Here is a 26986-nt window from a genome sequence, read left to right on the forward strand (position 1 = left end):
TCCATGTTGTCTCAGCTTTTCATAAAAAATGCCTTCACTGCCACACCATTTTAAGTTACACCTTTTCCTTCTCGACGGGGTCACCGAAAGGACTCTCCAGTTTTACAGTGTTTCGGTGATTTTGTGGCGGGAGATGTTGTTCACTCTGCTACTCATCCTTTAAACAAATCCCCAGAGGACAAATCCAGCTTGAATTTAGTTCTAGGGGGATAAAAAGTATTGTCTCTGAAGGAAGGTGTATACTTTTTCCTGTCAGAAAAAGACAAGTAGACCTGTCATGATGCTTCCCTTACCTTCCAGAATCCTTAGGGCTGAATTTACTGCTTTTATGTTCTCATCTGTTCCAATCTGGCACCTGAAAGCACACTCTCTTCCTAGTTCCTTCAGAGGACTCTGTTATTTAAAAAGATCTTTGAAAATCTCTGATATCCCTGAATTCTGCAGCTCTCCTAGGATATCCACATAGACTCGTACAGTCTGCTTTTATCAGCCAGGATAGGCTAGGTTGTGCTGCAATAATAAACCTCCCCCAAATTTTAGGGGCTTATAAACAACAAAGGTTGATTTCTTGCTCATATTCTATGTCTGTTTCAAGGTAGCTGGGGGTGGGGTGGGGCTCTTCTTACTGTGAGAGCCTGGCTGACAGAGGCTTCACATGTCGTGCATGGTTTTGGTTGCCATGGCAGAGGAGTTCAAGAACATGACTGTTTGTTCATTTTCTTCATAAGGTATCACCATTGAAATGACATATTCCACAGCTGTTCATTTTCCATTGGCTAAAGCCAATCTTAGGGCCATGCTGCACTTGAAGGATGCAGGGGCATGCAGTTACACCATTTTCCTGGGAAGAGAGGCACTGAAACGTTGGTGAATAGCCTTAAATATTACCACACTACCGCACTTCATAATGTAGGTATACTACCACCTTCTTGATATATCTAAGGCTTCCTGAGTCAGCCTTTGCTCTGGTCTGTCTGACACAGCATTTTTTAGCCATTATGCTTCCTGCCTGTGATTGTCATCTAATCTTTCTGGCGTCATTTTAACTCACACGGGACAACTCCCTCCAACCCCCCCGCCACTGACTCCCCGCAGTGCACCCTGAAAACAGTGCTTTTGTTTGTTAGCAGGATTTTGTTGCTGGTTTGGTGTGCAGTGAAGGGAAATTACAAGCTAGCAGAGAAAACCTCAAATTCTTCAGATTATCTTCCAGGTAACTTATTATTTTATTGACTGACTTGTTTCCCTGGTGCCTAGAACAGAGCATGGCAGCAGACTAAAGACTCAGTAGTGACTGTAAGCATTTCAATACATGTCGTCATAGATTCTAGACATTTTTAGTCCTTTAGTGTCATGTGGAATTTCATGGAGCCTGACATCCTTTGAACGCCTACTATGTTTCTCAGGATCTTCTTCCATTCTCCTTCCTTTCATATCATATTTTTCCTTTTCTCTGCTAGACTCCTTAACTCACAGTCTCTAGGACTGCCAGCAAAGGGCCATCATTTTCCTTTCTTATATGAAAGTATTTAGCCTTTCCTTTGTTTGACTCTCACTTTCATTCTATGACCTAAAAGTTCTCAGTTTCTTGTTCATAAGACCTTATCAAGGAAGTTTCTTAGAGTAAAAAAGGAGGGTCTTCCTTAGGATGAGTAATAAGGCAAGATACCTTGAAAGTCAAGGAGACTGCAGTCAGTGCTCACTTTCAATAATACTTGTTGTCTTTCTGTTCAAGTATGTTTGCATTTGAATCCTGTGTCGAGATATTTTTTCAGAACATGTGCAAGTATCAATAAAGTTTACTCTTTTTTATTGTTCAGTGATACTTCAATTATCCATCCATCCATCAGTTGATGTGCATTTATTTGGGTTTTCTTTTTATCTTTTTTTGCTATTATAAATAAGAAAGCTATATATTTTCATTTTTCCTTGGAGTGGAATTATTATATTGTATGATGAGTGTATGTATTTTTAACTTTTAGAGAAACAGGATCTGTTTTGCAAAGTGACTATCATTTTACATTTGTACCAGCACTATCTGAGGGCTCCAGGTATTCTACATTCTCCCCAACTCTTGGTTTTATTAATCATTTTTATTTTAGTGATTTTGGTAGATTTAAAGGGGTACCTCAATGTGATTTTAATTTGTATTTCTTTTTTTCTTTTTAGGGCCGCACCTGTGGCTTATGGAAGTTCCCAGGCTAGGGGTCGAATTGGAGGTGTAGCTGCCGGCCTACACCACAGCTCATGGCAACACCAGGTCCTTAACCCACTGAGCGATGCCAGGGATCGAAACTGTGACCACATGGATACTAGTCAGATTCGTTTCTGCTGAGCCATGACAGGAACTCCTAATTTGTTTTTCTTAATGACTGATAATGTTACATATTTTTTCATGTATTTGTTGGTCATTTGCACATGTGTGTGTTTTATGAAGGTTCTGCTCAAGTAGTTCACCTTTTTTAAAAATGATCTGTTTATCTTATTGGGATATTGTTTACATGTTCTGGATACGAGACTTTTGCAAGATGTATATTTTGCAAGTGTTTTTCTATGATACTTTGTTATTTTCTTTCTTTTATATTCTTGGAGTTTAACTTTCTCTTCTTTTACTAATTTCTTAAGGCGAAAGTTTAGATCATCGATTTTAGATCTTTTTTGATGTCAGCATGTATGGATATAAATTTCCCTCTAATTCCTGTTTTAGCAGTATGCCACAAATTTTTAATATGTTGTGATTTCATTATTGATTTCTAGGTGAATTTTGTTATGGTCAGAGGACATATTTGTGTGAGTTTAGTTCTTTTACATTTACTGGGACTTTAAAAAAATACTTATTTTTTGAGTGTAGGTTTACAGAAAAATTACGATAGTACAGAGTTCTCATATACTGTATAATCCGGTTTCCCCTATTATTAACATTGTATATTAGAATGACATAATAATTATAATTAATGAATAAATAGTAATACATTGTTATTAACTAAAATCTATAGTTCATAAAAAAATGCCCTTAGTTTTTTAATCTATTCTTTTTCTGTCCCAAGAGCCTATCCAAGATACCACATTACGTCTAGTCCCCACGTCTCCTAGGCTTCTCTTGGCTGTGTTAGTTTCTCAGACTTTCCTTATTTTTAATGGCCTTGAACATTTTGAGAGGTATTGGCCAAGTGTTTTTTAGAATGTGTCTTTATTTGAATTTGTTATGTATTTTCCTCCTGATAAACCTGGGATTATGTGTTATTGGTAGAAAGAGGACTGTTATAAAGTGTAATTTTCCCATTATGTTAACGGTATTACGATGTCCACATGATTTATGACTTGATGTTTACCTTGATTACCTAGCTGAGGTAGTGTTTGTCAGGTTTCCTCATTGAAAATGACTCTTGTTCTCCTATTCCACATGGCACTCTTTGGAAATAAGTCATTATGTACAGACCACACGTAAGGAGTGTGGGAGTTGGTTTTGCTGGATACAGAATTCTTGGTTAAGTGATTTTTTTTTTTCCCTTTCAGCATTGTGGATATGCCATTCCAGTATCTTCTGGCTTCCATTATTTCCTATAGGAAATTAGTAGTCCATCTCAACTCTGTTCCCCTGTATACAACATGTTTTTCTTTTGCTGCTTTCAAGATTTTCTTGTAGTTTTTGGTGAGTTGTTTTTGTTAAGTAGAAGAAATGTTTAATTTCTTCCAGAATCTTAAGTTCTTGTCTCACTAGTGGTAAGCAGTGATGATGATGATAGTGAAAATGGTATCGACACCAGGTCACATTTAGAACTATCATTAAGATATAACAGTCACTAAATGATGTTGTGATTACATTAGGTCACTAATTAATGTAGTTGAGTTCTTTAGCCTATCTAGCAGAAAAATAGGTGAAATTGCTACTGGCAGTTTCTGGTTTCCTGAACCTCCAGGATCCGTACTTTCTTCTTCCACTTCCCGAGTAATTCTGTTGGCATTTTGCAGAAGCTTGCTTGAACTTTCATTTCAGTGTCTGATTTTGGAGCTCTTACAAGCTCTTATAACCTTGACATCTCTAGAAGTGATCATCATTATGTAAAAGCTGTTCTGTGGCGAAAAAAGACTTTCTTATATTGATGAAGCAGTTCTGAGAATAATTTGGTTGCTAATTCAAACTCACTGTTGTGATTTTCTTGTGTTGATTGGATCCTTTCATCCCTAGAGATATCATGATCAACATTCCATCTTTATGGGGATATAATTGGATAGCAAGACAGTTCTATTAGTTTTCAATTTTTGATGGTAGTTAAGGTATAAAAAATAATTCATATTGATTGAACACCTACCATCTGTCAGGTGTCATGGTAGACACTTAACATACTTTATTTCTTTTTTAATCCTTATTACAACCCTTTAAGGTAAGTATTAATATACCCAGGTTACCCTTGATACTATTCTCAGGGAACTTAAATATTTTCTTTCCCTATGCAAATCACTCTGAGCCTCTTAGTTAAGGGTATATTTGGCAATGCAGAGGGTTATGTTACGATCTGAAGCCTAATAATAATTTGTATTACTCTTCTGATCACAGTGTTATTCAGTATGGCCACATGACCTAATTTGATCACATGAAAGTCAGATCCAGAGCTTTTGTTCCAATTATTGAAGGAAGAGAAATTTTATTTTCCTGCTGGATTTGAACATGGGGGAATACAGCCACATGGCTGCTGCTAGTCATTTTGCGGCCACACAAAGCTGGACCCAAAGAAGAAGAAAATCTAGCTGAGAGAGCACAGGGAAGTAAAAAGAGTAAGGTCTGAGTGAAATTGTTTAACTCCTGGGTTAACCCATACTTGAAGCCAGGTATATCTCTACTTTTTAGTTACATGAGCCAACACATTTTTTTCTTTCGTTTAAAAAAGTATAAGTAGAGTTTTTTTCCTCTTGCAAATGAAATAACTCTGACTGATAGCACCTTTTTTCTCCTTCCTTCACTGAGCACATATCTGCAAAGCCTTCTTTAAAAAAAGACTTAGGCTGAGATAAAAACAATATTCTTCCATGTTTTGATCCTGCAGTTTGAGGACTAAGTGTCCTTGGATCAGTCCTGTCCTTTTTCTAGGCTTTGTGTTTCTCTTTTATGTAATTTATTTCTCTATAATGGATTAAGCTATATGTCTAATGATCCCTCTTGGTCTGAAATTGTCTGGATCTAGGAAATACTTATTTCAATCCAGAATGTTAGTGACTCTAAGATTTAATAGAGATTAAGACCTTAAGTTTTGAAATCAAACACACATACGTTTGAAACTTGGTTCTGCCACTTATATAACTCAAAGTAGTTATATAACCTGTTTAATATTCTTAATTATAAAGGGGGATATTATACATAGGATGGTTGCAAGGATTAAACAAGGTATAAGTAATCATATAAAGTAAGGACTCAATAAATGATAAATACTATTATTTGTTACTCCTTTCCAGTGGCTTCCTTATCTTAAAATAGCATTTCTTAAGATGTATTTAGTGGAAAACAGTTCTGCAAATGCTCTCACAAAAGGGTTTTGTAGTTAGATAAGCTTGGGAAATGCTTTTGCTCTGCCTTTCTCTATTTTCAAGGCACATTAGCACATTAAAAGCTCTAAAAATTCTTCAGTAAATAAATCTGCTTAAATTTGTTGATCCAGCATCCCAAACATATTTGACTGCACAACACTTTTTCCTTTCACAGGTGCATACCTATTAACATATATTAACAAGAAAAGAGTTGAAATCTCTCTGGTGTGATTCGGGCGTCCATCAATGGGTAGAAACGGTGGAAAAAACTTTTTGAGATTCCAGGCATTCCTCATTATGAATTATTTTTAATTCCTCACTAGAAAATTTAGCTTTATACAAAAACTTTAGCCTACATCAGAGGTCAGCAAACTGAGGCTGGAGCCCACTACCTGTTTTTTATAAATAAAACTTTATTAGAGCATAACGATGTTCATTCATTTTCCATTATCTGTGGCTTCTTCAGTGTTACAGAATAGAGCTGAGTTGTTGTGACAGAGATTGAATGGCCTGCAAAGCCTAAAATATTTATTATCTGGTCCTTAAAAAAATTTATGTTAGCTCTGGCTTGATGACAAGATTACATCTATAAGAACTGATTAGATTTTTAATCTGTCTTAATAAATTCTTGTTCCCAGTTTGTAAGGTGAGATGCTGTATCTTTATATAAAGATTACTAACTGTAGAAAAGATACCAGAAGAACCTAATAACTGTTTTACTCAAAAGGAGAAGATGAAGAGGAGAATGTCCTGAAAAGAAAGGGATTTATAGCTCACAGGAACTTTATTGCCCTTAAGTTATCCTGGCCCTTAATTCTGAACACAGAGTAGTTCTCAGAAGAATTGCATAAAATTTTCCCATGTTCTTTTCATGTAACATTTAGTTATACTTTAAAATAAATATCATTGAGATATTACTATATCTTTTATCATGTTTAATAAGTTGCACTGTAATTCCTGTTGAATTACTTTTAGGGTAGCATTGCCACTGAGGAGGATAAACAAAGTTTCTTTACTGAAATAGTTAAGAACGGGCCTACTTTAGGTTCTGTGCATGTGGATTCATGGCTGGTACCAGCTCAGTGGCCATCAGGAAGATGAATGGAGCTTCTGAGAAGAGGCAGCCACCTTCCTGATTTGTATCATATCATGAGCAGCTCATATAAATATTTAGCTAAGATTTCCCTTTCCCCATTTTTAGAGGACAGAAAGAAACTGCCTTATCATGCAAACTAGGAATCCTTGGTCTCACAGGAGATTTACTTTGTGGTTGCAGAAATTAATTTTGGGCTCTGAGTTAAGAGTCTTTGTTCATCCATTTATTCAACAATTTATTTGGAAACTGATTCCATACCATGTGTGGAATATGTAGAAGGTGAGCAAATTAGATAACATCCTTGCCCTTGTGGAGATCAAAAGTTTAATGGGAGAGACAACATCAAAAAAGTGCTGAGATAGCTATGTAACTGTCACCTGTGATGTATGCTCTGCAGTGGTAGTTAACAGGAGGGATTATTACCTAGATAGGATGGTTCAGGATGTCCTGTCTGAGCATTTTACCTGAACCTTGAAGAATGTCATGGGACTAGGTCTACCTGGAAAACAAAAAGACATTGCAGGTAGTGAGAACAGCATAAGGGAAGGCATCCTTAAAATAAATATGGTGGTTATGTTTCAGAAAAAGATTGCAGTTCCTGGATTCTGATTTTTTTTTTTTTTTGGTCTTTTTGCCTTTTCGAGGGCTGCACCCGCGGTATATGGAGGTTCCAGGCGAGGGGTCTAATTGGAGCCGTAGCCGCCGGCCTACACCAGAGCCACAGCAACGCAGGGATCCGAGCCACACCTGTGACCTACACCATACCTCATGGCAATGCCAGATCCTTAACCCATTGAGTGAGGCCAGGGATTGAACCCACAACCTCATGGTTCATAGTCAGATTCGTTAACCACTGAGCCATGAGGGGAACTCCTAGATTCTGATCTTGACGTATTCTTGCATTAATTTATTTTCAAGTAACTTCATTGTTCTTGGCTTCAACCTTCCCATCTACTAAGCAGCAATAACAACTCTAATATGAGTGCTTTATAGAAAACCATGGGAGATCTTGCTAATATTTTGATGAGAATTAATGAGAAGAGATAGCTTCTATGTTAATATAATCTCATTTGTTAAAATCTTGGATAATGATGCCAGGATGAATCTCAGTGGTCACTCAAGCATCCTTATATTTGTATAAGGGGTAGGATGTGTCAGAATATGAATAGGATTAGAATTTCATTCCATATTTCTGTAATTTGAGTCAGATATGCCAATTCTGAGATCATATTACTTCCTTCTAAATGGCTGACTTGAAGAAAAATTCCCAGTGATATTTTGTGTAATTTATTTTGAGTTTAAAAATGAAAATAGTGTAAAGTAAGATAAAATTCTTTATTAAGCAATTTACCCCAAACTGTACTAATTAAGTCTCTATGGATAAAAATACTCATAGTTATGTTTTATCAAAGTCACGTATGGGGCAAATACTTGTGTTCATGCACTAATAAACCTGAGTTATTAAATAAAATCTGTGTTGTATTCTTCCAAGACTCTATCCATTAATAAATGTTTAATTAAAATGTAAAGATGGAATATTGTTTAAAAAAGAAATACATCCCCAGTATTTCCAGTGGAATCCAGCTCAGTGAAATGCAAATTTTATAAATTCCAATCCATCAAATAGAAATTTTACTATAAAAGGTTTTCATGGAAATAATAGCTGTCAACTATCAATTAATGCACACGGTCCCATTTTCCTTAAGTACGGTATTGAACTTTAATGAAAGGTTACTTATTCTATCAAATTGCTTTATATTTCCTAAGATTAAACTTAACCAAAAATTAACATCAGTATTCCATGAAGAGAGCATGCAAACAAAATTCACCTAAATGACAGGGGAACCTAAATGTTTTTGTTGCACACCAAGAAATATGCTTCCCGTACACATTTTAAAAAATGCAAAGAATTCATCTTTTTTTAAACCAATTCTAACAGAAAATTTAACCCATCCTCGACTATGTATCTCTCCTGTATTTCTTTGCCTCCTTACTTTGAGCCATGTAAGACCTAGAAGCATTGCTTTTGTGTATGTCAGTAGGGTAAAAGTTTGACTTCGAAATGGCCAGGTAGCGTGGGATGTGGTAGCAAGACAAGGGGCTTGAACCAACACACGTGTGTTCAAATTCCAGCTCTGTCATTCACAGGTTGTGTAATCCTGATCTAGCTGTTTAGTTCTCCCAAGCTTAAAATTCTTCATTCATAAAGTGAGAACAATAGACTTACTTATCTTTGAAGATTGCTCAGAAGAGTCAGGAATAAATGTACAGACACAGTTTGGAACACAGGAGTAGTCTAATAAATGGCAGTGGTACTTCTTATTACAGTCCCAGCACAAGGTTAGGTAAGAATGTCAATATCCTAATACAGAAAGCCACTGTCCACCCAAATTAAAGGTGGCCATAGACAGGGAGGTCTTCTTAATGGCTTTGGCAGTTTTGCAAAATGACCGTTAATCAAATCTCCAGAAGCAGCAACATGCTTGTGCTATAATGAAGAGTAATTGATAACAGTGTGGACTCTATGGCCTTTGAAAACTCCCTAAACACCAGGTGAAAATTTTCTTCCAAAAACATGTGTGTATCAGTGTGGAATGGCATTGGGTGATGCTAACTAAATAATAAAGTGGAATTGAGAGATCTGGGTTCTTGTCCCAGCTCTGATGATAAATGAATGCCTGTCCTTGGATAATCCTTCTCCCTTTCCAGACATTAGTTTCCTCACCTGTCAGATGAGCAGTGGGTAGATGTAAGTGGGAAGGTATAAATATCAGGAAGCGGGGGGTGCCTCTGGCCAAAGTGTGTGTGTGTCTCCCACAGGGACAGCCCCCACTCAGCTCCAGCTGACTGTTGCCTTGTGGGAACCTGGACCAGGTATTTGCTAGATCTGCAAGAAAAGTCAGAAATTCAGATTTGGCAAATGATGATTTAAAAACCCTGTGCTAGTCAAAGAAAACACATCTACAGGAGGCTTTCATGCTTGTAGGCTGCCCATTTGTAATTCTGGGTTGGATATTTTTCTGAAAGCTCTGTCCAGATCTGCAGATTTCTCATTTTAGGTAAGTCTCTTTTTTGTTGGATTCTCTACACTATAATCCTGAAAAAATGATTTACAGAACCCAAATAGATTTTGGCATGCACTAAGCTTAAATTGACTGCTTTCTATCATGAATTAATATTAACCAGAGCTTGTCAGATACTAAATGTTTGTTTTAGAAATACACACAGCCTCGGCTTTCATCTGGGTTAAGCTCTAATCTTTGGCCTGTCAGTTCCAGGATATAGCACTGGATAAATCATGCACTCTTGAACAGATAGATGCCAGGGTGGTTGTATACAAATGGAACAGTGTGTCAATGAACACCCGAGTTTGGGTTACATCTACTATAAACATCGACATTCTTTTGCAGTGAGCCCATTTGCTGCTTAAGCACTTACAGCTTTGGAAGGTTTGATGCTTCTGTGCTCAATCAGGTTCTAATGATTTCAGATGTTTGCAATTAATGAACCATTAGATTAATTGGTGGAGTACCATTAGAAGGGTTTCAGCATTGGGTCAGAACCACAGACAAGCTATTACCCGGCAATCACTGGAGGCAAAATGATGAGAAGTTGAATTAATGATTTTATTTACTACTCTGTATCCTTCCCACCATACATACTTTTCTTCTTGGTAAAAAATTAGCACTGACCAGCATCTAAGTTCGGCAAACACAGGAAGGGAGGAGAGGGCTGAAAAAGAAAAAGAGAGAAAAATGATTGTTTCTTATTCCTCCAGTTAAGACCTGATCTTCTGAAGACTGAGATTTTTCACTGGAATCAAAAATTGACACCGTTTCTCAGTGTTTGTCTGAATCTCTCACTCTCTCTGAGCTTTCTTCCTAAGCTCCTATGTTTTATTAATTATGTAACACATTGGCCATCTTAGAAAAATGATTAATGGGACTTCAGAAACATGGGAATAAATAAGCCAAGCTTCAATATATGATTATGTAGGCTTGATATAAACCCCAGGGTAGCCATCTTTTAAGAAGTGCGCCTAAGGAGTTGAACACAGCCCGACGCTACAGTACTTAAAGACTGGCAGCACCATGAGTTATCACCCGGCTGAGGATGGCGCTTTAGATGAATTTGTAATTTGAAAAGCTAAATTAACCCTGAAATATATTATTTGTCTGTTTCCCACTCAGGAAAGAGATCTCCACGTTAACAGATTCTTAACTGGCTGGTGTGAAGAGTCATTCCAAGGTAAGCTAAGCTCAGATATTTGCTAAATTGATTATGGCTGTTGTTTTTCATAGTCAAGAAAGTCAGTTTTTGGAAAAGGACATCGCCACCACAAAATCATATTTTCAAAGAAAATGCTGGTGCTTTCTTCATAGTTGGCATGGTCATCTGATATTTTGTTATGGTTTATCTGTTTGTTCATTTTGGGTCTCCCCATCAGAATATAAGCTCCCTGAGGTCATGGTCTTGTTTATTTAGTTCGAGGCTCTATCTTCACTGACTCCAAGAATGCTGACACATGACAGGTACTCGATAAATATTTTTTTGAGTGAATGTAGACATAATATTTGTTTTCAAGAGAAAACGACTTTGGAATTTGTGTAGTCCTGGAAGAATGTTGATTGGCCCAGGCAGTCATCTTACTGTTCTGTGGGCAGGCTCAATTTATCTGCTTATTCAAACAATCTTTATTGAGGACCTACTATGTTCTAGACCCTGTTCTAAACACAGTAGATACAGCAGTTCACAGTGCACAGCACCTGCTCCTCATGGACCTTACCTTCTCATGGGGAGAACAGAAATCAAACACATAATTAACACAAGGGATAAATGTAAAGTCAGGTAATCATTTTGAAGCAAAAAATATAGGGGACATGAGAACATGCTGAAATGGAAGACTAGTCTAGTTTGGAGAGACCAGGAAATCTTCGCGAGGTAAGTAACATTTAACTAGAGACTTTAAGGATAAATAGGAGTTGGAGAGAATTCAGAGCAGAGGAAAGCAGGAGGAAAGGTTGTGAGGTGGGAGCAGCTTCATGTTTGAAATGCAGCAAGAAAACCAGTGTGGCAGGAGAGGGCAGAATGTGCGATTGGAAAGCAAGCAAGCTTTGGTGGAATGACTGGGTCTGTGAAAGCCATACTGAAGAATTCTGCTTTTATTCTGAAAGCCCTAAGATGTCATCAAAGTATTCTAAGTAAGGTGGTAAAGTGATCAAGTTGTAACTTTAAAATTTTTATTCAAATAAATTAGAAATAAAATTATTTTTAAATGGTGAGAGGAGTTCATTTTTAGTTTTCCTTGGGTTCTCTTACAAGAAGGAGATAACAGATACTCTTAAAGTCAATGAAGAGCTAATGGTTGGGGGCAAAAAGGCCTTACCTCCAATTAACCATGTGTTATCTCAGTCCTAGCCCATACGCATCTTCATCGTAGCCTGCTTCTGAAAGTGTCACAAACTTCAGAGATTTAATGAGATCTTTTGGTTTCATTTTGAATTAAATAAGAAATGGCTAGTAATGAGAGCCTGCTGCATAGCACTGGAAACTGTATAGAGTCACTTATGATGGAGCATGATAATGTGAGAAAAAAGAATGTGTACATGTATGACTGGGTCACCTTGCTGTTCAGTAGAAAATTGACTGAACACCTTAAACCAGCTATAATGTAAAAAATAAAAATCATTAAAAAAGAGAAATTGGTAAGGTGCTAAGGTGCTAAGTGTTCAAAATGTTTTCTCCCTTTGCTAAATTTGCATAGATAGTTACTGTCAATTCATGCAATTATTTGATTAATTCTTCCTTCACTTCTACAACAAATATAAGCACTTCATATATGTTATGCCATAGTTGGCCCGGGCTAGAAATACACTTAAAATATTCTCTACGAGCCATGTAAATTGTGCTCAACAAATGTTTGATGGATAGCTGAGTGATACAGTGTTTCTGATCAGGAATAGACACATAAATAATATAACCTGGCCCTTGTTATAGGAGATACAAGAAAAAGATAGTGCTCTGGGAGAAAGCAATCTTAAACATGAGCATAAAAAGAATAGGAGGACATTGTAAATAAACTTCAATAAAACTTTAAAAGGAGAAGAAGGGAAAAAAAAAAAAACTAGGAGGATATCAGGGAGGACTCCAATAAGGAGATAACATTTAATTTGTGCCTTGAAGAATCAATAGGAGTTCCCAAGCAAAGAGCTTAGTATAAACCATAGCCAACATGCTGAATCACCTGAATCTTAGCCATTTTGTGATTTAACCTCTTGTGTGCCACATTCTTAATTTTTGTCATGACCTTTTCCTTACTATACTTTTGTTTATTTTAGAATTTGTAATTTTTTTAGCCATAGTCTCTCTTTATTACTATTGTAGATTAAGGTTGGAATATGGGTTGAGGGAAGGTCCTTTGTATATGACGTTTGGTTGACTTAACAGTATTATATTAGTTTCAGGTATACAACATGGTGATTTGATATCTTTATAGATTATGTACTTTACAAAGTCATTGAATTCCTAACATATTCCCTGTGTTATATCTTTGTGACTTACATAATTAATAGTTTGTATCTTTTAATCCCCTTCATCTATTTTTCTCCACCTTTCTTATAATTTGTTCTTTATATATGTGAATCTATTTGTTTCATTATATTCATTTTTGAATATTTCACATATAACAGAAAAAGTACAGTGTTTGTCTTTCACTATCTAATATATTTCACTAGGTGTAGTAATAACCTCCATGCCCATCCTTGTCACAGTGGCAAGAATTCATCTTCTTTATGGCTGAGTAATATTCCATTGTGTATACATATTGCATCTTCCTTATCCATTCATCTGGATACTTACGTTGCTTCCCTATCTTGGCTATTGCAAATAATACTACTATGAACATTGGGGTACATATATCTTTTAGTATTAGTGTTTTCATCTTCTTTGGATAAATCCCTGGGGTGGGATGCTGGATCATAGGGTGGTTCTATTTTTAATTTTTTGATGAACCTCTGTATTATTTCCCATAGTGGCTGCACTAGTTTATATTCCCCCAAGAGTGTTAAGGGTTCCCTTCTCTCCACATCCTTGGCCAACACTTGTTATTTCCTGTCTTTTCAATGATAACCATTCTGATAGGTGTGAAGTGGTATCTCATTTTGGTTCCTGATGATTAGTGATGTTGAGCTTGTTTTATGTGCTTGTTGGTTACCTGCATGTCTTCTTCGGAAAAATGCCAATTCAGGTCCCCTACCCATTTTTAAATTTTTTTTTTGATATTGAGTTGGATGAGTTCTTTATATATTTTGGACATTAGCTCTTTGTTGGACTCCCATTTGCAATTTTTTTTCTCCCACTCAGTAGCTTGCCTTTTTGTTTTGTTTCATTTTTGCTTTTGTTTCCCTTGCCTGAGGACACAGATTCAAAAGAGTATTACTAAGGCCTGATTTCAAACAGTGTACTGCCTATGTCTTTTTTATAGAAGTTTCATGGTTTCAGGTTTTACATTTTAAGTTTTTAACCGATTTTGAGTTTATTTTTGTACCTGGTGTGTGAAAATGGCCGTTTCATTCTTTTACATGTAGCTGTCTGTTTTCCCCAACAGCACTTATTAAAGATACTCTGTTTTCTCCATTGTCTATACTTGCCTTCTTTGTCATAGATTAATTGACCATTTGCATGTAGGTTTATTTCTGGGCTCTCTATTCTATTCCTTTCACCTGTGTGTCTGTTTTTGGGCCAGTACCATACTGTTTTGATTACTATAGCATTGTATTATGGTTTGAAGTCAGGGAATCCTTCAGCTTTGTTATTATTATTATTATTATTTTTTGGAAAATGCTGAGCTGTTTGGGGTTTGTCGTGGTTTCATATAAATTTTAGAGTTATTTGTTTTCTGTGAAAAATGTCATGGATATTTTGATAGGGATTGCATTGAATCTGTAGTCTGCTTTGGCTAGTACAGACATTTTAACAGTATTAATTCTTCTAATCCATAAACACAGACTATCTTTCCATTTATTTGTGTCATTTTCAATATCTTTCATCAATCACTTAAAGGTTTCAGAGTATTGGTGTTTCACCTTGGTTAAATTTATTCATGGGTATTTTATTCTTTGTGATTCAATTACAAATGGGATTGTTTTCATTATTTTTTTGATCATTATTTATATATAGGAATGCAATTTATTTCTGTATATTAATTTTATGTCCTGCAACTTTACTGAATTCATTTATTAGTTCTGATAATTTTTTGGTAGAGTCCTTAGGGTTTTTTATGTATAATGTCATGTCATCTGCAAATGGTAACAATTTTACTTCTTCTCTTCCAATTTGGTTGCCTTTTATTCTTTTTCTTTTCTGATTGCTATGCCTAGGGCTTTTAATACTGTGTTGAATAAAAGTAGTGAGATTGGGCATCCTTGTCTTCTTCCTGATCTTAGGGGAACAAGCTTTTAGCCTTTCACCATCGAGTATGATGTTCACACTCTATATTAACTTCATTAAGAGTTTTTATCGTGAATAAATTTTGACTATTATTAATGCTTTTTCTGTATCTATTGAAATGATCAGGTGATTTTTATCCTTCATTTTGTTAGTGGAATGTGTCATATTGATTGATTTGCAGATATTGAATAAATCCCACTTGATTGTGGTGAGTGAGCCTTTCAACGTGGTTTTTTTTTTTCACACTCATTTTTAATGTATTGTTGAATTCAGTTTGCTAATATTTTGTTGAGGATTATACTCTTGTTTAATGTATTTATTTAAATAGACTTAAAAAATTTAGCTTTATCCTAAGTCATAAGAGCTATGAAAGCATGGTTCAATATGTTAGTTTTAGTTTTCCCTAATACATGTTTGAAGAAATAAACATGCTAAAGATTGCTTATTCAAAGTCTGTTTTCCCCCTTCCCTTTTTCTGACAGAACCCCAATGTGTTGAGTTACTCAGCCACCTTTCTTTCAGGCAGTAATGTGCTTCAAGGAAAGCTGACTACATTGACAGTTCAGGAAGGTAGAAACTAATTAGTATGGTTATCAGTTAATCAAAATCTCATTCCCCTCTCCAGTGATTGGTTCAGGGGCAGATATATGTCCCGTTCTGTCCAATGAGAGGTAAGAGAAGTCTGCAAGGGGATTTTGGATAAACATTTTCTTATTCTGAGGGAGACATCTGATAAAGATATTCCTGCATCTCTGGAGCTGCAGAAACTAATCTTGTGAATATGAAAGAAGCCAGCCTGCAGGTAAGGCTCACACATTAAGTGGCAGTGTTGACTCACGGAAAGGCGTTGACTGACTCTTGGAAGGAATCTTGGTACAGTGAGTCAGAGAACCACTCTCTTAACCATCTGAGAGTTGCTCTACTTCTGGACCTTTAATGTATAAGAGAACAGTAGGTACTAGATAACTAAATATTTCAGGCTTTATAGGCTAAGAGGCAACAATCAAGGATATTACATAGGTTTTTATGTAACAAAATACAAAACAAATTCCACCAGTTATTTCTTGATGAAATTCAAAATATAATAATAGAATATAATTTTTATAGTAGAGATTTACTAATAAAAATAATGGGATTTGTTTGTGTGTGTGTGTGCTATCACCAAATTGTTTGCAAAGAGTCATCCAAAAAAACCATTCTTGATTTGCAGACCATACAAAAATAGACAGTGGTTCAGTTTCGACTGGTGGGCTGTAGTTTGCCGACCCCTGTTTTAAGGCGACTTATTATTTAACAATTTTTATTGGTTGAAAATTATTCACAAATAATCTCTACTATTCGTAGCCAAGGGTATCCTAATTGACACACATTAAACATCAGAATAAAAGTTTCTCTATGAATCACTGCAGACCATCTTATATTCACCAAAGGGATGATTAACAAACTTTAGGAAATAATAGTTTAATTCATTAAGCATTTATTATGTGTCTTATATTGATGCTAAATATTTTATATGTATGAATGAATTTAATCCTTACAAAACCCATCAGGTAGGTACTATTATCGTTGCCATTTTGTGGATGAGGAAGTTATATTGCAAAGCATTTAAATAGTTCTCTGCTAAAGTGAGATGGTTAGTAATTCTCTGCTACTGGGATATTCACTATAGTCTTTTCATCCCTATATATGTGCAAATGAAGCATATACATAAACTGGTGTCTGATTCATACTTCCCAAACTAACTGGTACATTTCAGGGAAGTCAGATATGGAAACAGATGATGCAGCTTTAAAAAAAATTATCATTACATTTCTTTATGGTTAAAGAGCATCTGGAGCAATTTAAGAAGTTAGAAGGGGAATAAGATGTTTTACAACATAATGTGCCCCAGGATTGCCATACAAGTGGGAAATGTGTTCCTTGAATAATGGCTCTGTGCCTTCCTTTTTTGGTATGCTTTATCCAGATTTTGAGAACATTACTGTAGTGAGGTTAGTGCTTTATTTATTTAGTTTCGACGAATTTTCTTTAATTCTAGCATTCCGGGGAATAACGTAGCACTCCAAATAGTAATTCATACTAAAAATGGAGAAACTGTACCCTTCACGGGTAGAGAACAAAGAATAAAAATGTGAATCATTAAAAAGCAAAAGAAAAAAACCCAAAAAACCAGGACTGTAAATAAACCCCTATAATTATGCATCACGAAGGGAAAGTCAACTCCAAATGGTTCAGTAACCTCATCACCAGGCTCACTAATAATCATTGCAATCTCAGTCTCTCCCTTAAGATAATGAGCAGCACACACTGAAAAAAAAGAGTGTAAACATGAGCAACAATTTCTCATCTAAATACAAAACAAAATGCAATGACTCACCTTAAGGTTTGCCGTTGAGCCTTAGTGCAGAGAATTTTAATTTACAATCTGTCCCTTCCTTTAAAAGGTCAACCAAGGGGGGAGATGTACAGAATTATGAAAGTTGCCTTTCTGGCTAGACAATACATTTCTCCCTGACCTCCCCCAGTGGTGGGCCCATCTGAAATGAACTCAGAGAATTAATGCTTCAATAATTAACCAAATATAAGGCAATAATTAGTAAACAATTTTGTCACCCTTAAAGCTGTACTGCTGCCATTAACATTTCTATAGTTCTCCAATTACATTATAAATCAAAAGTAATACAAAAAGACAATGCAATAATGAGAATGCAAAGCTGCATCAAAAATTCAGATGTCAGCTTCTCTGTCTCTGCCTCCTTTTGTTAATTTATTTTATTTTCTCGAGCAATGTAGCCACAAAAGCATCACCATAATAAATGCCCCTTTTACCTCAGAAAATGATTCTTATTAGTACAGCCAAAAAAATAACATAAGAGTACAGGGTTTATTATTTTTTCTTCTCCACATCGACCCTTTCTTCTCTTGAATTTGTTTTGAAAGACCAAAAAAAAAAAAAAAAGAAAAAAAAAACAAAAAACAAAACCTTCTGGACAGGGAAGAAAAAACTGAAGAAGCACTATGCAAAACAGATGTAAAACTGTCTCTATAATATTGCGTGCTACTATTGATACTTTATTTCTGTCTTTTTTTTTGCCTGTCAAGGCAATCAATAGAGTTCTCCCCCAGACATATCTTTATGGTTCCTCTCAATTATGGTTATTCAACATAAAATTGGATCATACCTACTAGAATGGAAAGAAAGATAAGTCAGATTTTTTTTTTTTAAGATGATATTTTATCTGTTGGAATGGGTTAAATTGCTGTGCTTTTGGAGCACATTCTATTTTCCTGCTCCTTCAAGAAGTCATTTTCGGCTCTGCTTCTGGGGTAATGTAGCCTACTTCATCGACAAAAGAGTAGCTCTCAGTTTTGTTGCATATACATGGGCTTCTGGATTGCTTATGTGTTTGTATATCATACACTTAATTCAAGGGCTCCTTTTGACTTTCTGCATTGGGTAGAGCAAACTCATTCAAATGGCCCATCCCTAGCTTCCTGAATGCTTATGCAAAGATGTCATTTAGGCATGGGTAAGCTCGGTCATGAAGATTTTAAAGTCTACTACAATTTTTCAAGAATATTTTCCACCCCAATCACATATACCCAAAATCACACATTTCCAAAAATGAAACCGCTCTTTCTCCTTGCTTGAGGCTCTGTCCTATATTGGAGCTTCAGGACTGTTTTCATTAAGTCCTCTGGTTCATTGGTTCATTCAGTAAGCACATATTGAATGCTTATGATATCTTGGCACTGTTCTAGGAACTGGGGACACAGTGATGACCAAGATGGACCAGACACATGAAACTGGCATTTTTGAGAGTGTTTCTAGGACAGAAGCTCCCCAAAGCCTCTGCATGTGAAGGTATCAAAAGTCTAAAGGAACCCAGATTGGCAGTTCCTCATGGTATTTGAGGCTAGAAACTGCAGTTCTGTTAGATGTGAAAATACTGTTTTACCCTTTCTGGAACCCCATGGTCATCTCTGGGCTTCTCTTTTTTGTGTTTGTCTGCTCTGGTGTCCATTCTTTGGGAGCGTGCTATAGCTGGGAAGGACAGCGACAGCCACAAGCAGGCTGCTCAGGCTCCCACTCTTATGCTCAGTGGAGACTGAGGGTAGCAGGAGGGCCACAGGGAAGGGGACCTGGCAGGCATCCTGGAAAGTGTCTGTCTACACCTAGGGTAACTGTTATCTGCAACTCTAAAAGAATTGTGCAGGCTCATGCTCACTTTTTGTCACAGTTTTTTAGCTTTTTATGTATGTTGTTGGAAAACAGCCATTCTAAGATTCTAGATCACTCGTTTCCAGGAAAGGAGAGACAGAAGAGCTGGCCTTCCTTCTCTCCTTCCCTCCTTTCCTTCTCTCCTCCCTCCTTCCTGCCCTTCTTTCCCACTAACCTTCCATCTTATTTTATTAAAGGCATCTCTAAAAAAGTTAAATTTCCTATATTGGAAAATTATGTTCACTGTAGGAAGTTTAGAAAATAGAAAAAAATATGAAGAAAATAAAAATCCTTAATATTCTCACTCCTCAGAGACAACTGCCATCAACATTCTATGTCCATGTTTGTGTGTGCAAATGAGACCTTATTTAAGATGTTTTCCCAAATAATATCTTATAAAGCTTCAACACTATTGATACATATTGATACATACCCATGGTGTGAGTTCACCCCAATCAAGTGTATAAAAGGTATAAAATGAAAATTTCCTCAGAAATTCCCACCCTTCAGAGATAATCATTGTTAACAGTTTGGTATTTCATGTCCTGATTTTAAAGATATGTATGTGTGAGTATATATTTTTATATGGGTATCAATACATGCCATTTCTTCATATCCTTTTGAACTTCAGCATAGTATTCTATTGAATGGATGTTTCAAAATTAAAATTCTTTCAGTGGACCTAGGGTGTTTTCATTTTTTAAAAAATTATAGATTATTTTTTGCATAGTTGTCCAAATATTTCCTTAAGATATACTGCTATATGTGATCTAAGAAGTGCCATTTCTTTCTTTTTTTTTTTCTTTTTATGGCTGCACTGCAGCATATGGAAGTTCCCAGGCTAGGGATTGAATCAGAACTGTAGCCACCGGTCTATGCCACAGCAATGACGAGCCAGGTCTGCAACCTACACCACAGCTCATGGCAATGCTGGATCCCAGACCCACTGAGCAAGGCCAGGGATCAAACCCGTATCCTCATGGATACCAGTTGGATTCATTTCCGCTGAGCCACAATGGGAATTCCAAGAGGTGCCATTTCTAACCAAATAGAAGGGAGACCAATTTGGGTAATAATCAAAGAGATAAACTAAATAAAATAAGCAAAAAAACAAAAATACCCACAATATTGGAAAGTTCTTATATGTGAATTAGAGTAAAAAATGTTAATGTTAGTACCTGAAGATGAGGCAAGCAAAAGGAAAGAAAACGCAGAACTTTTTAAAAAAGGGGCATCTGAAAATACAAGGGTGTAAAGCTGATGGCAGAGTAGCCTCTGTTTTCGCAAGGATTCTGAAACGTGTGAGGGAGGCGCAGAAGTCGAACCTTTCCAATAGGAATTCGTTGTCTTGTGTTCCTGCGTGCACACTGGCAGCAGGGTGGTTCTTGGGAGAAACCTGGCATTTGTGTGTTAATTCTACACTGGCACCCAGGACAGATCCCTCCTTGGAGGATCAGTGCGCTTAAAGAAGCAGATGGACTCTGTTTTGGGAAAACTCCAAATACATACATTCTCACTTAAATAAACCATACACATTTGGAAGGGGAGTGATTATGTTATAAATGGATTGTTCACTTTCAGGGTGTTTATACAGAAGCATTCTTTTAATTAAGCAAATTTTTAACATATGAAAGAGAATTTGATTTTGCAATCACTTGAGCAGAATCTGTTGCATATAGAGCTGCCTCTTGAATGACAGGGGTTTGAACTGCCTGGGGCCACTTACACAAGAGTTTTTTTTTCAGTAAATACTATCATGCACACCATTTGAGGTTGGTTGAATCTGTGGATGTGGAACTGCAGGTAGAGAGGGCTAACCATGGGATCTGAGTCTATGGATTTTGGTATCGGTGATGGGCTTTGTAACCAAAACCTTGCAGATACTGAAACACAACTGTATTTTCAAATTCACCACTTGGGTAATTGGTCACCAAATATTTTCTTTGTGACGAAGATGGAAGTTAAAATTTTATGTTTTTTTTTTTTTTTTTTTTTTTTTGCCTTTTCTAGGGCTGCTTCTGCGGCATATGGAGGTTCCCAGGCTAGGGGTCTAATCGGAGCTGTAGCTGCCGGCCTACGCCAGAGCCACAGCAATGTGGGATCCGAGCCGTGTCTGTGACCTACACCATGGCTCAGATCTTTAACCCAATGAACAAGGCCAGGGATCAAACCTGCAACCTCCTGGTTCCTAGTCAGATTTGCCAACCACTGAACCACGACAGGAACTCCCAAAATTTTACGTTTTTTTTTTAAAAAAATTTCCATGTAATTTCTACCTATTGCCTGAATTACCTTAAAACAATTAAAAAAGTTATAATCAGAAATTGGTCCAAATCAGTTGTCTTTGTTCGATTTTGTGACTTTGTTTAAAAACTGAGTCAAGTCTAATTACAAGGGTCGAAAACATTGTTTCTTGTTCTTTCTCTGCCTCTCTCTTGTTCCTCCATGTACACCTGCATGAAATTATTCTGAGCACATTGAATCTATGTATTCTCTCTATTCATTATAGTAAGGCTTAGAAAAAAATATGTCAAAGAAATATTTAAAAAAAGAAAAGAAGGGAAAAGCAAAACCTTCTACTTATTGAGAAACCTCTTTTAGCCAGTGGAGCTCCAAACTAGTCTCGGGGCATCAATAGTTCCTGAACTGCAAAACTTACCTCCTGGTCTCATGAATTCTAAATATCTCTGAAGTCCAATATGGATCCCAAACACAGTGATAGGATTAGAAATAGCACTTTTAATAAACCATGCATAACAGAGTAGGACCTAAAATAACAGATTTCTCTTTGAAACCATGAAAGTGCACCATATTTGTCTGGAAATGTGTATGTGAAATTTAAACAATCCCTGAAGACATCCATTTATTTATTTATTTATTTTTGAGTTTGCTCTCAATTGAAATTCCACTCTCTCAAAGTTTGTGCTGCCAGCTCCCAACTTCACTCTCCCTCACTCCTGTTTCCCTCAATTTCCTTCCGTTTATGACCCTTTTCGCTTGTGCCCCTTGATTTATGGTCATTTGTATGATTGCTCTGCTTTGCTTTATGGCAGTTTATGTCATCCTGGTCTTGTCATAAATGACTACCATAAAGTGAGGTAAAATATCATAAAACATTAGTGAGTCCCTGATACTCAAGGTTCTTCGGAATAAGCCCTGACAGGTACCAACCATAGAAAAACACATTTGGCCATTTGAAGGGTGCACCATTTGTAAAGATAATAATAAAAAATTAATAATGGTCACTTAGGTTTATTGAACTTTCTGTGTCCCAATCACTCTACTAAACTCATTTCAAACATTAGCACATTCATTTGTCCTTCTGTGTTTGTAGGAGGTTGATTCTAAGACCCCTGTGGATACTAGAGTCCACAGATGGTCAAGTCCTTTACATAAAATGGCATTTTACAGTTGACCCTCTGAGGCCCTGGGTTCTGCATTCTGGGTTCTTCATCCAGGTGCAGATGGGCCTCTGGATGCAGTCCTGCCGCTACAGAGGACTAACTGTATAATTCTTGTTACTGCACTGTATGGTAGTAAGCATTATCACCTCTATTGTGCCAACTAGGAAACTGAGGCACAGGGAGATTCAGCACAGCCAGTGAGTGGTGGAACTTGGAAAAAATCCATACTTTTACTCCCAAGCCCATGCTCTTTATTTGGGCGGGGGATGGGGGGAGAGACCGCGCTGGTGGTGGTGGGGGGAATGCGAAAGTTCCCCGGTCAGATATTAAACTGAAGCCAGAGCAGGGACAGTGCTGAATCCTTAACAGGCCATCAGGGAACTGTAGAGCCCATGCTTTTAACCAGTATGTGTTCAGGTGCTATAGCTACCCTGGATGTAGATTAGGGGTTGAGTTGATTGAAGTGTGGTGTCTAGCATTTGGTAGCTAGTTTCTACTCTCTATAAACCCCTTCTACCTTCAGGCTTCTCACATGCTCCTCCCCATCTCAGCTCACAAGCTCATGGATGAAGCCCTGCTGTACTACATGTATTTTCTGACCTTGCTACATGTTCTAGTCCCCACATATTTGTAGCACCATTTCCTTTCCAGTTCACCCAGCTCACTCTTGAACTTGTCCTTCAATGTCTCAGCTTTGCCAGCACGTCTTAAGCCAGAACCCTAAAAAAGTCCCTTTGATTCCTCCTCTTCCCAGCTTGTAAGTCCTGGAAGGTGCATCGACAGGCTGGGTACTACAGGCTGGGTGCTGCAAGCTGCTGTCATCTCTCTCCTGAACTGGTGGAGAACTTATTTCTACAAACACTCCCAGTGCCCCCTCCTCTGTGCTCCACGTGGAAACAGAAGCTTTGGTAAAAAACAAGCCATGATGTGGAGCTGTTAGCCCCGCTTATCACTGTCATTGGCTTCCTTTTGTACTCTACATGCCTCTCTCATGACCTTGTCTCATGCCTGTCCCTGCCTCACTGGCCTCCCTCTGAACCAGGCGAATTCTCTCCCAACTTAGAAACTTGACACAGCTTTCTGCTCTGCGTTGAATTTGCAGCCCCTAACCCTTTCCTACTTTTGCCTTTATGTGGTAAATCTGTTCTTCATGGTTCCTCCTCACATTCCTCTTCAATTCTCTGCCACTGAAACTGTTTCCCTCATAGCGCTGATCATATTGTTTCATGGTTTGTTTACTTATTGATGATCTGTTTCCTCATCTAGATTGTAAGTTCCATGAGGACAGGCCCACAGCAGTGTTCCTAGTGTTTGGCCCAGGGTCTAAAACAACAGCGTAAGAGATATTTGTTAGGTGGATATATAGTCTTATGGGTATATATCTTGATTCTTCAGCTGGATTGTGAGGGCTGGAAGGACAGAAGTGTATCTTCTGTTTCTGTTAAGTATGTTACAGCACAAGTATTCATTTTGTTGGCATAACAAGACTGTTAATTTAATACATAGTGATTGCTGAATTATAGCAATCCTCCCAAAATCTTGGCTCACAGGATTAAGAGAATGTGCTATGCTGGATTGGGATGAAGGGGTATAAAAAGTGGGGAGTGGATCATAAGACAAATTAGGACAATGGTTTCTATGATCCATTCACCTCATAAAATAAGTATCTGAGCATGTGATTAAAGAAGAAAAAGAAAAAGAGGAAAAATAGAATCAGTGTATTTTCTCTCTCTCTTTTTTTTCCCCCTCATCTGCTGTCTTATCCAAAATTCTTTCTAGGTTTCTTCTGTCACATCCATAGTGAAGTGTAAATTATAGTTTCCAATGCGGATGGCCATTTCCAGTGAATTTTAGCAAGGAACAAAATTTCATTTGAGACTGAAATTTGGCATCCCTTTGCCTCTTCATGCTGGGAACTATTTTTTGTCTTTGCAAAATGCAATGAGACATAAATCCTGTTGCTTTTATTTCTAAATGGTACTACACCAAGCTGAAAATGGACTGGGAAAATAGGAGTGCCTCCAAACAAGGGCCAGCCTTTGCAATCCTAATTTATAGTGTGTGCCATATTACAAGGGAGGAATCAAATCAGGGTCCAGTAAAAATGGGAGGCTATTTTTAATTCTACTCCCTTATAATCCCCTTCCTCTCTTTGCAAATTTCTCTTCACCCTGGCACTCCTAGCTAATTAGATTGCCACCCACAGAAAAGCCTGCTACACCCAACAGCTCACATTTGATGTGACACTATTTGGAAGGCTGGCAACTCACAGAACATAAGGAGGATTTCAGAGGGTTTTGAGGGACATTTGGCTCAGGGTTTCTCATGGTGGGGAGCACTTTGGCCCATGGGCCAGGTCAGTTCTTTACTGTGTGGGACTGTTGCATGCCTGGAACTCTGGCATTATATGCCAATAGGTGCCTCCAAATCACGGTGACAAAACTACCCGCACTTCCCTAAACATGACCCTTGGGGAGTCCTATTTTCTTTGGCCAACAACCAGCAAGAGGATTTTAAAACTTTCCCCAGTCGTCTCAAGATGAAGGTTCACATTTGTGACCATGAAAAAAAAAGTCAAGAACAAATTCTTTGACGTTCTTAAAACAGTAAGAGCGACAGTAATGTTATCATCTTTAAAGTACTTATTATGTACTAGGTACCTTCAAAGCATTTTGTATGCATTTCCTCATTTGGTCCTCCATGAAGCAAGTACCAGTGTTGAAGTGTGATCTATTTAATAGTAAGACTCAAATATGTCCAGAGATCCACTTGTGGTTGCCCCTCATAACCCTGATGCCCAGACATCACTAAGATCATGGCTGGAGGATTTTATGTTGTTCCCCCCATCCCATGCCTGCTTCTTCTATTGCTTTACTTTTTTTTCTTTTTTCTCTTTGTTCTTCTTTCCCTGCAATATTTTTTAAATGTTCTTTTTCAATGGATTCTTGCTCTTCTTTCCAAATCATTTAGTCTATAAGTAATAAATGGGGGAGTTCCCGTCGTGCCGCAGTGGTTAACGAATGCTACTAGGAACCATGAGGTTGCAGTTCGATCCCTGCCCTTGCTCAGTGGGTTAACGATCTGGAGTTTCCGTGAGCTGTGGTATAGGTTGCAGATGCGGCTTGGATCCCGCGTTGCTATGGCTCTGGCGTAGGCTGGCAGCTACAGCTCCGATTAGACCCCTAGCCTGGGAATCTCCATATGCCGCAGAAGCGGCCCTAGAAAAGGCAAAAAGAAAAAAGAAAAAAAAAAAAAAGAAAGACATGGGATTTTATATCTTTTGGTTACAGCATTAAATAATCATAGCTAGATGGCTTGTCACCAAGTTTAGAGGGAGTAGTTTGGAATATTCAGACTTGTAGTGTCTATAGAGTTGGTGAGATTCACTGTGTATGGTGAGGGTGACCTCTAAGAGGTGCCTGGTGATGCTCCAGGGTAACTTAAACACGTTCAACAAGAGGCCCATGTGACTAGCGGGGACATGGCTCATGTTAAGATGAAGTGACAAAGTAACAACCAAAACCAAGTGCTTTCTGTCAGGCTTCAACCAAAGCTCACAACGACAGCTGTTCAGAATCTAGGAGTTGATCTGATCTTCAGTTGAGTTGCTTCTTCTGTGGTGTATGGAAGCCCTCAGGCCAGGGGTCAAACTTTTGCCACAGCAGCCACCCAAGCCACTACAGTGACAGTGCCGGATCCTTAACCCACTGCACCACAAGGGAATTCTGAGTTGCTTCTTTATGAGGGCAGGAGGAATTACTTTATTTACTAATGTTTAATGACTTGTGCAAATGTGTATTGAGCCCTGCTTTGTGCTTGAGGGAGGGGGCAGAAGAATGAGTAAGATATGGCCTCAGCTCTACAGGAGTTCACAGCCTGATAGAGCAAACCAAAACATAAATAGCGTCATGCCCATTGTAACAGAGCAAGCGTTCTCAGCTTTAGCACCACTAATGTTTGGGGTCTGATAAATTGTTCAGTGGGGGCTGTCCTGTGCATTGTAGGACTTCTATTCCTTTCTCAACGCAGCAGCGCCTCCACCCCAACTTATCTCCTGTTCCTTTCTGAGATACAAAGTTTCGCTCTAGCTGATTCACTATGGCCACCCACACCCCTGAGCCAAAGCATTTTCTTTCTTTCTTTCTTTTTTTTTTTTTTTTTCCATTTCTTGGGCCACTCCTGCTGCATATGGAGGTTCCCAGGCTAGGAGTCTAATCGGAGCTGTAGCTGCCAGCCTACGCCAGAGCCCTAGCAACGTGGGATCCGAGCCGCATCTGCAACCTACACCACAGC

At 37.7% G+C, this 26986-nt stretch overlaps 1 long non-coding RNA gene across 3 annotated transcripts in view; it reads left to right on the forward strand.

Moving 5' to 3' along the window:
* LOC102158953 overlaps window positions 1-26986 on the forward strand; it is an 87333-nt gene that overhangs the window by 13074 nt on the left and 47273 nt on the right. For all 3 annotated transcript variants that reach the window (XR_002340042.1, XR_002340044.1, XR_002340043.1), the window contains exon 2: window positions 10810-10867. This is a non-coding gene — a long non-coding RNA (uncharacterized LOC102158953). The remainder of the gene's footprint in view (window positions 1-10809; window positions 10868-26986) is intronic.

Source organism: Sus scrofa, chromosome 17 (genome assembly GCF_000003025.6).
Source record: "Sus scrofa isolate TJ Tabasco breed Duroc chromosome 17, Sscrofa11.1, whole genome shotgun sequence".
NCBI classification, from domain to species: Eukaryota; Metazoa; Chordata; class Mammalia; order Artiodactyla; family Suidae; genus Sus; species Sus scrofa.